The sequence below is a fragment of the Priapulus caudatus genome, unplaced genomic scaffold (genome assembly GCF_000485595.1).
Source record: "Priapulus caudatus unplaced genomic scaffold, Priapulus_caudatus-5.0.1 Scaffold545, whole genome shotgun sequence".
Classification (NCBI taxonomy): domain Eukaryota; kingdom Metazoa; phylum Priapulida; class Priapulimorpha; order Priapulimorphida; family Priapulidae; genus Priapulus; species Priapulus caudatus.
Window position 1 is genome coordinate 131,170 of NW_014577606.1, and position 10,199 is coordinate 141,368.

At 44.6% G+C, this 10,199-nt stretch overlaps 1 long non-coding RNA gene across 1 annotated transcript in view; it reads left to right on the top strand.

The window, feature by feature from the left end:
- The window catches only part of LOC106811495, a 30,606-nt gene extending 21,256 nt beyond the window's left edge, over positions 1 to 9,350 (top strand). The window contains exons 3-4 of the long non-coding RNA XR_001394149.1: positions 7,018 to 7,110; positions 8,392 to 9,350. This is a non-coding gene — a long non-coding RNA (uncharacterized LOC106811495). The remainder of the gene's footprint in view (positions 1 to 7,017; positions 7,111 to 8,391) is intronic.
- The last annotated feature ends 849 nt before the right edge of the window (positions 9,351 to 10,199 follow it).

The following is a 10,199-nucleotide window of genomic DNA, read 5'->3' on the forward strand; positions in this document are numbered from 1 at the left end:
AGACTGGTCCGCGCTCGACAGTTCTAGTGTAACGCGAGTGGAACTGTCGAGCGCGGACCAGTCTACGTATTTTATCGGCAGTTGGTGCGCATTGCATTGTTTATTTCGCATTGTTCGCTTGATTGTTTAAAGCAGCTCGCAGTTCGCAAATACCGTATTTCTGGAACCGCGAATCAGCGTGTGAACGCTCGGCCGCGTATTTGTCTCAGATACGGTATTTCGCAAATCCGGTATTTCAGAAATACGAGGTCTCGTGTGAACGAGGCTAATATTGAGGTTTATTTATGCTGCATATCGATAGATTTATGATTGGTGATAAATAACTTTTTTTCTGGTGTGTTATAGATCGCGCCATTGCCTGCGATGCCTTCACGGCACCATCACGCGCCATCACGGCCACGGTGTAATTAACACCGAGTTAACTCACTTGCGTGTTGTACAAAACATAAAAGGGAGTTCTTGAAATTCGCTCGCGATTAGTTTTATAATAATTTAAATAATAAAGGAATGCAATATTCCAGCCTTTAACATTAATCATAGTTGGATTGTGCATTATTTATACGACATATTAATTTATCATACAGATCGTGATAAATATAACGAGCATATATATCTTCTCATTGCATGTATGATGCACTGTAGATTAGTGCATCCACCGCAAATGGCAGCAAAAGCGTTTGTCCCAACTGTGTAAGCACATTCTGAATCCTGAAAATTGGCAATTCCTGAAATCTATAAACCATAATTTACCTGCATTGTGTTAAATATATATCTATGCTTTTATAAAATTGCCTAAAGATTATTTATCTTTAAATAAATTATAATTCAAAAGAAAATGAAAGCGCTGCAATACGTAGCTACGACGAGCTGCATCGATAGGCGTTGAATGCTACGGTGATATCATTGAATGCTGCCTTGACAGGACTGTAATGTACGCTAACCAAGTACGCCCGTCAATATCGCTTCTCCGAGACCTCACTGCGCTCTCAGTTGGATTCTACAGAGTGCCAGGTCAGGCGCCTGCTACCGCTGAGGTATCCTGCGCTCATACAAGTTGACAGCCATCATTTACATGGATTTCTGCGTCGTTGCTACTCCTCAGAGCTACGTTTAAAGTTAGAGGGAGGGCGAGAGGGACGAGGCAAAGAGAGGAGGGGATCAAATAGAGGTAGAACGAATGAATTGAGAAAAGAAGCGAGAGAGAGCGTCAGTCTGACAGAGTGAGAGCAAGTAAAAGATCCGGAGAGAGTGAGAAGGAGAAAGAGACAGATAGACGGAGGAGGTGAGGAGAACGAGAGAGAGGGAGAGAGAGAGAGGCGGGGAGAGAGAGAGAGAAAGGAAAGAGAAAGAAGAGAGAGAGAGAGAGGCGGGCGGCGGGGGTTGAACGGAGAAAGCAAACGTTCATGTTCAATTTGTAGCTTTAGCTTGCTAGGCGCTTAACTTCGCAACATATTGTGCAGTAAACACGGCTGTATGTGCAGCATAATAACTAGCAATTATATGCGGCTTCAACAAGCATTCTACGAGCTGGCTTAGGCGGAATACCTTTTTGGGCCCAGAGAAATTCTCATAATTACTTCTTCGGGTTTTCAACGTTAAGCAACTCGGCATGTATATGGGGCTGATATATGCGTTTTTAGAACGTATGTTGTTTTAGCACGAAGGCGATTAAACAGGTCGGCGACCTCTCTGTTATGCGGCCAGCGTCGGGAGCGAGGCACAGCCATCGCGATTATGGGAGTTTGGCGGCGATAATGAGAGTTATGCTGCAAAACACAGCATTTCTATGGCATAGACTGTAGCCTGGCGGTCGACTGTGTCATACGGCTACGCTAACAGCGGCTCAGTGTAGGGGGCGAAGTGGAATATATGGCGGGGCGTAGTGAAGGTGGCGAAGCGGTAGGCGAGTCCTATTCTATGCAGTTCAGTTAGGGTTATGGGCATGTGATAATGTATTTACTCGTTGCTAGCGAATTGATTTATCTTGTAAGCAAATTGTCGTGTTTTATGGTTTTATAAATGGAAAATAAAATGAAAATAAAAAGCAGCAAATTTTACCAAGCTTCGGTTTATGTTTGTTCGCCTTTTTGTGCTGAGATGCTAGGGCCTGTAAACGATCAAATAGCAGCTGGCGGCTCGGTGTATGGGCGCTAGGGCATGTTACATGTGCGCGGGCTAGCGGCGCGCTGTCTGATTGAAGTAGCGGGGCTGCGATCCGATCGCGAGTGCATAGGCGAGGTAAGGCGCGTTGCACTAACGTCGCGATAGTAAAAGTTGTTTGGAGGAGGGCATAGGCGACGAACAGCGGACTCTGCGTGACTGACAGGTGGATGACTGCCGGAATTGAGGGGATATGCGGGGTTTCCTTTGGCGTTGAGTGACGAACATATGGCGGCCCTTCACACACACAGCACACAAGCAGCACGGGCACGCACGGGCCAGCGCAGCCCACAGCATTTTTTGTTCATGTCATATAGTATACATGTATAGCGATGCTTTTATCTCTTTGGTAGTTTTTACAGCATCAACAGAGTGAGTATGAAATATTCGTATATATTATGAGGCATGTACAGCGTACATGGGCGTTTTCTGGCTACGGTATTTAGGGCGTGTTGTTTTGTAGGGCATGAGTGATAGGCTGTGCGCTCTACGATAATTAATGGTGTATATCGCCGCGTAATGAATGGCATGCTAATCGCGGAACAGTTTTGAGCGACGATTTGAGCGTAGATTTTTAGGATGGAAATGAATGAAAAAAAATCATAGAACATTACACTGCGAGATCGCGGAGAGTCGCGCGAGATTAATAGAGATATTCCGGATAACGGATGGCGCGGATAAAGGAGGGGCGGACTGGTATAATGAAATGATTTGCTAACAGCAGACTCTTAGTCGGCAGTGAGGAAGGGCATTCACTATTAGCAATTAAATCATGGCCGTATCTCATAGGTTGTGTTAATTGAGGTCTCAAAAGCCTCAAAATCGCAGATGAGAAGCGTTTCCGAAGGGCGCGTAAGGCGATTTGTCCTTCGTGCGTATATCGCAGTATTATTTTTACCTACAAATACAGCAGCTATTCTCCAGACCACTCACAAATGATTGTTGGTTATGCTTCAAGTGGAGAAAGCGCGAACGAAATATATTGCGGACTGTAAGAAAAACACAAAAGTAAGCGCTAACAGAAGCGTAAGATTGGCCTGTTGGCGTCATGCGCTCTTGCGATAACCAACGAAGAGCTGCGCTGGAGGACAGCTGACGGCGATGGCAAGTGCTCACGGCTGCAGTTTAAGGCGTATTACCCCAACATTAAATTAGGCGACGAAGGAATCTTGTAAATACGAACGATCTTGGCTAAGTGTGCTAATGCTTTGATGAAACGCGGCTATTGTATAATTTGAATGGGGCGTGTAGTAATTTCGGGCAGACTAATGAATGATTTGAAAATGACAGTAATACGACCAAGAAATGGCTGAATAAAATTACTAATAATTTAATTTTATGGCTAGGCTCGTTTACAGGGCTCGGCAGTGAAGGGCAGGAACCTGGCTTTGCGGAAGGGATTATACGAGGTTGCCTCCTGTGGCCGGCTGATTGCAGGTGAACTTCATCAGGTGAAGGTCGTATCATTGACATCTACATCATATATGCGGGGTGTTGATTAATAACGCAAGAGGAAGCGGCGGTATAAGAAAATGGCCTAATTACTATATGTGTACGCGTTCGCATACAGTATTAATAAATCACGTTTTTATTTGTCTATATGTACGTGTTTAACGCAGCGTGTTGTTTGTGTGTGGGGGGTGGCGGCGCCGCGTGGCGCTGGCGCTGTCGTGTCTGTGCTCTGGCTCCTCTCTGCTGGGCTCTCTCGTCGTCTCTCTCTCTCTCTGGCTCTGCTCTCTCTCTGCTCTCGGTCGGTTCGCTCTCCGTCGCTCTGCTCTCTGTCTGTGCTGTCTCTTCTGCGTCTCTGCTCTGCTCTCATCTCGTCTCCTCTGCCTCTCTCTGCTCTCATGCCTCTCTCTCTCGTCTGCTCATAATCTCTCGCTCTCTCGCTGGCTCTCTGGCTGTCTGTCTGTTCTGTGCTGTCTGCGTTCTCTCTCTCTCTCAGTCTCTGCTCTACTCTGCCGTCGATTGCGTGCTCGTCTCTCTTTCTCTGGCTTTGGCGCTCTGTCTGTCTGTGCTGTCTCTCTTCTGCTCTCGTCCGTCTCTCGTCTCTCTGCTCTGCTCTCTCAGACGCTCCCGCGTGTCTGTCTGTCTGTCTCGTCGGTCTGTCTGCTGCTCTCTGGCTCTCTCTCTCTCTCACCTCGCTCGTCGTCTCGAAGTGCAGCGTCATCTCTCTCTCTCTCTTTCTCGCTCTCTCTCCCCGTCGCTGCTCATCTATCCATCTCCTCTGCTCTGCTCTCTTTCTCGGCATCGCATCTCTCTATCGCCCACGCCGCTTTCTTTCTCCATGTGCGTGTGGGGGGGGGGCATGTTGGGAGATCGGGCGAGCAATCGACGTAGCGAGAGATGAGAGAGAGAGTGAGTAAGCAATGAGATACGCGTTACTAGTACGTCGTGGGACGTTGCAGTAACGTTGACGGTGTGCGTTGCAGTAAAGAGTGCGTTGACGGTGTTTATATTAGCCTGGTAGCTCACCATGAGGCGCCTTCTGCCGAGAGTGCAGACACGTATTTCAGTGGAATTGCATTAGAAAGTGCTGCAGTGTTACGGTGGTATTCATAAGACACGAGTTAACAACGCTGCAGCCCGGCCTTTCTTTATGGATAGGTAGGATAAACATCATGAGCTGTGTGGCCCGATGAGAAGGTTGCTCGATGAATCTGTGTTTGGAAAAGGGCTGGTCGTTGTGTCATATAGGCAATACAAAGAAAATGACAATGATGAAACAACTCAATTCTTTCCCTATTGCCTCTTCTATTCTTCGCTTCTCTCCTTTTCCTCCCTCGCTTCCTTCCCTTTTTTCCACCCATACTCTCTCTCTACATCTCCCCTTTTCGCTGTATCTTGCTCTCGCTATCTTCTATTCACACTCACACACACACGCACGCGCACACGCACACACACAAGCTCATGCATATATATATAGTGCGTGTGTGCGCGCGCGTGTGTGTATGCATGTGCGTGTAGCAGTGTAAAATGATTTGTTGATCTCGTAAGATATATAGGTATTAACAGGTTCAGCACACAACGTTGAGTATAGCTAGCCGAACGTAAATTCTCTGTTGCTCACACGCGATGGGCACTCAACCCACTCTCGCTGGAGAAAGAAAGTTGGCGGCATTTCGTTACCATAGCCATGAATGCCAGGTGCTGACCTTGGCGTTTTCCCGGCGGATTTTTTTGGGAAAAATCACATATTTATGAAATTTCCCGATGCTGTATGGAAACCTTTTAGTTCGTCTAAAATCGCGTTTAAACCCGCGTCTAAAATAGTTCGTTTAAGTCGCGTCTCGGCATGAGCCGAGCGTGGTAACGTGTGATAACCCATTCTAGTCATAGCCTACACCTTGACCAAAAAGGTTTCGGTGCCCATGCACCAGCACCAATGAAAGCAGTGGCGATGTGTTACTTAGGTGGCGCTGCATGGAAGGGGCAAGAAATGGCATCACTGCTTCTATATTGATGGCGTGGGAGAGATAGAGCAAGTAACAGAGTGGGATATAATAGAGACAGAAAGAGAGGGGTTGAGAGAATAATAGAGGAGAAAGTGGGAAAAGAAGAGAGGGGGATGAAGCGGCGACAAATCTAGAACATAGCATCATAACTAGGGGAAGAGATGCCGCTAATGCCGTATGCGTAGCAATTTTCTACGGTTTCCTCTCGCTAAATTAAGCTGTAGATCCCGGTTTTCTCCAAAGTCAATTTCCGTGTTAAGTTCAATGTCAGATCGTTCGGTTGACTGAACGATGAACTTCATTTAGTAAATTGCACTTTTCATTGGAAACTACGGTTACATCGTGTACTGTAAAAGGTAGACGTTGAGTAGTTATCCACACCTAACGAGATTGCGCCGTAAAGAAACTCCGTAAAAACGGACATGGCTCAGTAAACGCGAGCTTAATAATTTAGGATCGCGAAGAATGGCACATAGGCACAACACAGCGATGATCATTCGTGCTCGCAGGTGCTAGTTGATATACCCGGGTACACGGTATCAGGGGTTAATAATGACAAATTTGTCATTGTTAACCCCTGACGGTATCAATGCGTTCGCGTGTGTCGCGATTAGCCAATCACTATCTCTTATCTATACACACCTATTTACCTACCTCCAACCCACTTACACACCTGCCTACTTACCCACCTACCTACCTACCTACCTACATACTCACTTACTTACCTACCTACCTCCCGTCTGTCCGCCTGTCTGTCCCTCTGTCTCTCCGTCTGTCCGTCTGTCTCTCAGTCTGTCCGTTTATCCGTTCATTCGTCCGTCCGTCCGTCCGTCCGTCCGTCCGTCCGTCCGTCCGTCCGTCCGTTCATCCGCATGTCTGTCTGTCTGTCTGTCTGTCTGTCTGTCTGTCGGTCGGTAAGTCTGTCTGCATGTCTGTCTATCTGTCTGTCTGTCTGTCTGTATCTCTCGCTCCCGCTCTCAAATAAGTGGCGCATGCCCTAGAGTGTAACATCTGCTCATGAACAGATTCTATTGCGTAAGGTACCTTATCATAGCGGATTATCACATTCCCAGTGCCGATAACAGTATTTAATAAAGACATGATACTGGCAATGAATGCACGTCATAATTATAGCAAACGAACGAATCTACATTCACGGACCTGCAATAGAAAATTATCTTGACCCATTTATTCTTCTGACTTTATCGTACCTCACCTGCAGTTGTTAGTACTAGTTTTCTGGCGCTTCTTCTATTCTTTACGGATTCCTTTTTATTTTTTAGATTTCTTGTGTTATATCTGCTTGAGCTTATACTCGCCACTTGTTCCTCTCTCAGAATCTGACCGTTGAATACATTATAGTTATATACATATATTACATGTTAACCATATTTCTTTGCAGACGGAGGCAAAGCGAATTGCAGACTGCACGGCATCCACCGAAAGAGCATCTCGCAAGTAACGTTTCGGAAGGCTCACAACGCAACCATGTTGGGTGAGTATAGGTGACTCTCTTTCAATTTGGTGCGTGCACGTACTAACTAGGAAAACGAACGCCAAAGATCGTCTGATGAAATAATCGCGTCTGCAATTCTTCGTTGACGGGTGGTGTGCAGATAGCGAACGAAGTACTATGGGAATGTTAGGCGCTTGTTTATTTGGTTGATAGTAAATTCACGCGGTAATCGTTATCAAAAACTCCCTTGTGGTATACAGGATTCGGCCATCGCGCGCGGGCAGTGGTAGTTGTAGCAGTGGCGCAATGCAAGAATTTGCTGCGCCACAGTCAGTAACCAGTTGTGGAAAATAGATTCACATGTCAGATAAAACTTTGAATGGACGCATTCGCAACGTTAACGACAACCGATGAGCAACAATAACCAGCTCAAATATTTATTGCTTCGATATGTGCCGAAATATTCGATGGACGATCGATGGGCGTATAATCATGTCATAAATATGCAAGCATATCTGAGAAAAATAAAACACGGAATGGCGTTTTGGTCTTCAGAGCCGGCTGACAATTAGGGAGTTGTTGATTCGCTCACTTTAGTCTTTCCGGCTGATATCAAAGGAAACTCGCGCGATCTCCATCGACTAGCCACGCCACGAACGCTTCCAGCCTCTTTTATGTAATGAGCAGATATTGTTTGTAATTAATTTAACACCGACAATGGAGCGTAATGGCATTGATCTGCTAATGAAGTGGTAATTATCAGCGTAGACCGGAAAGGGTGATCTTGTCATATTATCGTATAAGTCCCAGCCGTCCGCATTCTATTGATATTGATCGTCTCTCGTGTGACGCCGCGATCGTACATTCTTCTTTAATTCGGGGCCGTCGGGAATTGCGCGACAGTTTAACGCCGAAAAAGAATTCTAATGTAATCTAATAAGTCATAACTAGCTATAATAGCCTAACGTTACGATAATATCGTTATGAAATGATATTGACATAATATACGCATGCATAGATAGATGGGTAGATAGATGGATGGATGGATGGATGGATGGATGTATGGATGGATAGATGAATGGACGGACGGACGGACGGACGGACGGACAGATAGATAGATAGATAGATAGATAGATAGATAGATAGATAGATAGATAGATAGATAGATAGAAAAAGAGAGAGATTGATAGAGAAAGAAATAGATAGATAGATAGACTTCTCGGCGTACGACAATGAACGTGTGCTTCATGGTTGAGCCGTATTCATGTGCACGTCCGGCGGTCTGTGCTAACGCTCTGTCGCACTGCTGTTTTGTTCTAGTCATGGAAGCATCGATGGACTGAATACCGCGTGGAATCCGAGTCCTTCGCGCGCGATGACCTTTTTTACTCCGTGAAGATGACTCGTGATTTCTCCCGAGAATCATACAGCAACTTTCGACTGCTAGCCACGCTTTCGTCACAACCGAGCATTGCCTGATGACAATTGTCATCATCGTCACAATGCGATTAAATTAGAGGAATCCCGCTGGAGAAATCTCGGGGACAACTACGACGTGGTGGGAAATCACTCTCAGCACATCGTCCACGAAATCTACTAAATTTGAGAAAACGTTAAATTTTGATATTTTCCATCTTCTTATAGTATGTGTGTATGCAATAAGTGTAGCGATAATATTCATAAATATTTATACATACGTGTGTTTACGCGTCACTCCGAAACACTGTAGCCAATGATCCGAATAATTCAGATATTTCGTCTCTATGCACAGGAAATACTGAACACATAATAAGTGCCGTCAGACGACTTTCGCAAAGGTTGCCTCTCTATTTAGAGCAATTGAAACATGTGCGCTCTTGCTTAAACGTTAAATTTAGCATCTGCAACTAATCCTCACAACTGAATAATGAATTAAAAGCGGTTGGAGATTTTAAAAATTAAACTATCCACATCGTTTATTATTTTCCGCATTATGCGATCGCGTGGACAACTATAGAGTCGGTGATAGAAACCTGTGCACCTCAGTTCGTTCCCGATATCGTGATTTTGAAAATGGATGCGACACGTGGAGAATTATTGCAAAGGAATCTAGAAAGATAATAATGCTATATGTCAGCACATATTACTGGTTTTACCATCGTCGATTTCGATAGTTCCAAGGCTCATCAAATTGTGCCTCCACTCCCACGTCTCTCCTGGTTTATTTTCGCCGCTTATTATAAAGAGATAAGCCGTACTTTTTCAATAAACCTCTCAAACGTTTTGATCTTATCCGCAAACGTTGTGCGATTTCAATTTCTAATACGAACGTACTCGACACAAACAGATCCAGTATATAATATTAAACACGCACACATAAATATTAAATATGCGAATATTTATTATCAGCTGGCTCGAGCACGCTTATATAGGTACTATTGGACCAACGTATCGACCAAAAAGGTGCATGCCGTGTTCGCCACACGGGATTACGTAGAAAATTATGGATTTGCACGTTTCGATTGGTATGTGATGGAGTCCCTCGTGATTTAGAGCTTCACTGAAGCAATTTGATGAGTTAAAAGCGATATTTCATCCGTCATGAGAATATGACATTCAGGATAACAACAATTTTGAAAAACCCATAAAGGCGACGCTTCAGTCTATATAATTACACCAAATGAAATGTAAGGACTAATTTAGCGAACATATCTATAAATCAGCACTCATCACACGCATATATATAGTAGACGCTTCACATATCGTGAATCTCATCGTGGGCACAACATCCACATTTTCGCCATCAGCAACCTGTATCAATACACACGGGCGCCGTGCACGCATACCGATATACGCGTATACGCTGAGAAAGTGGAATGGGAAAGGTTAACGTGCAATATGCGCAATCAAAATGCCTTAATATTGTATAGCAGTCTGAATAAGTGCTCACTTTCTTCGTTTTAATTTCTACAATTATGGTACTATATAAAAAAATAATATATATATATACATTTTTCTAAGTATGCTAAATTTGGCATATTTATATAATCAAACAAATCAAGTATGCCGTTATATTCGCTGTCGTAAACATGATTAAATATTGAGGTAATATATAGTGCACACAGACGGGCTTCACTATAAGAACCCTC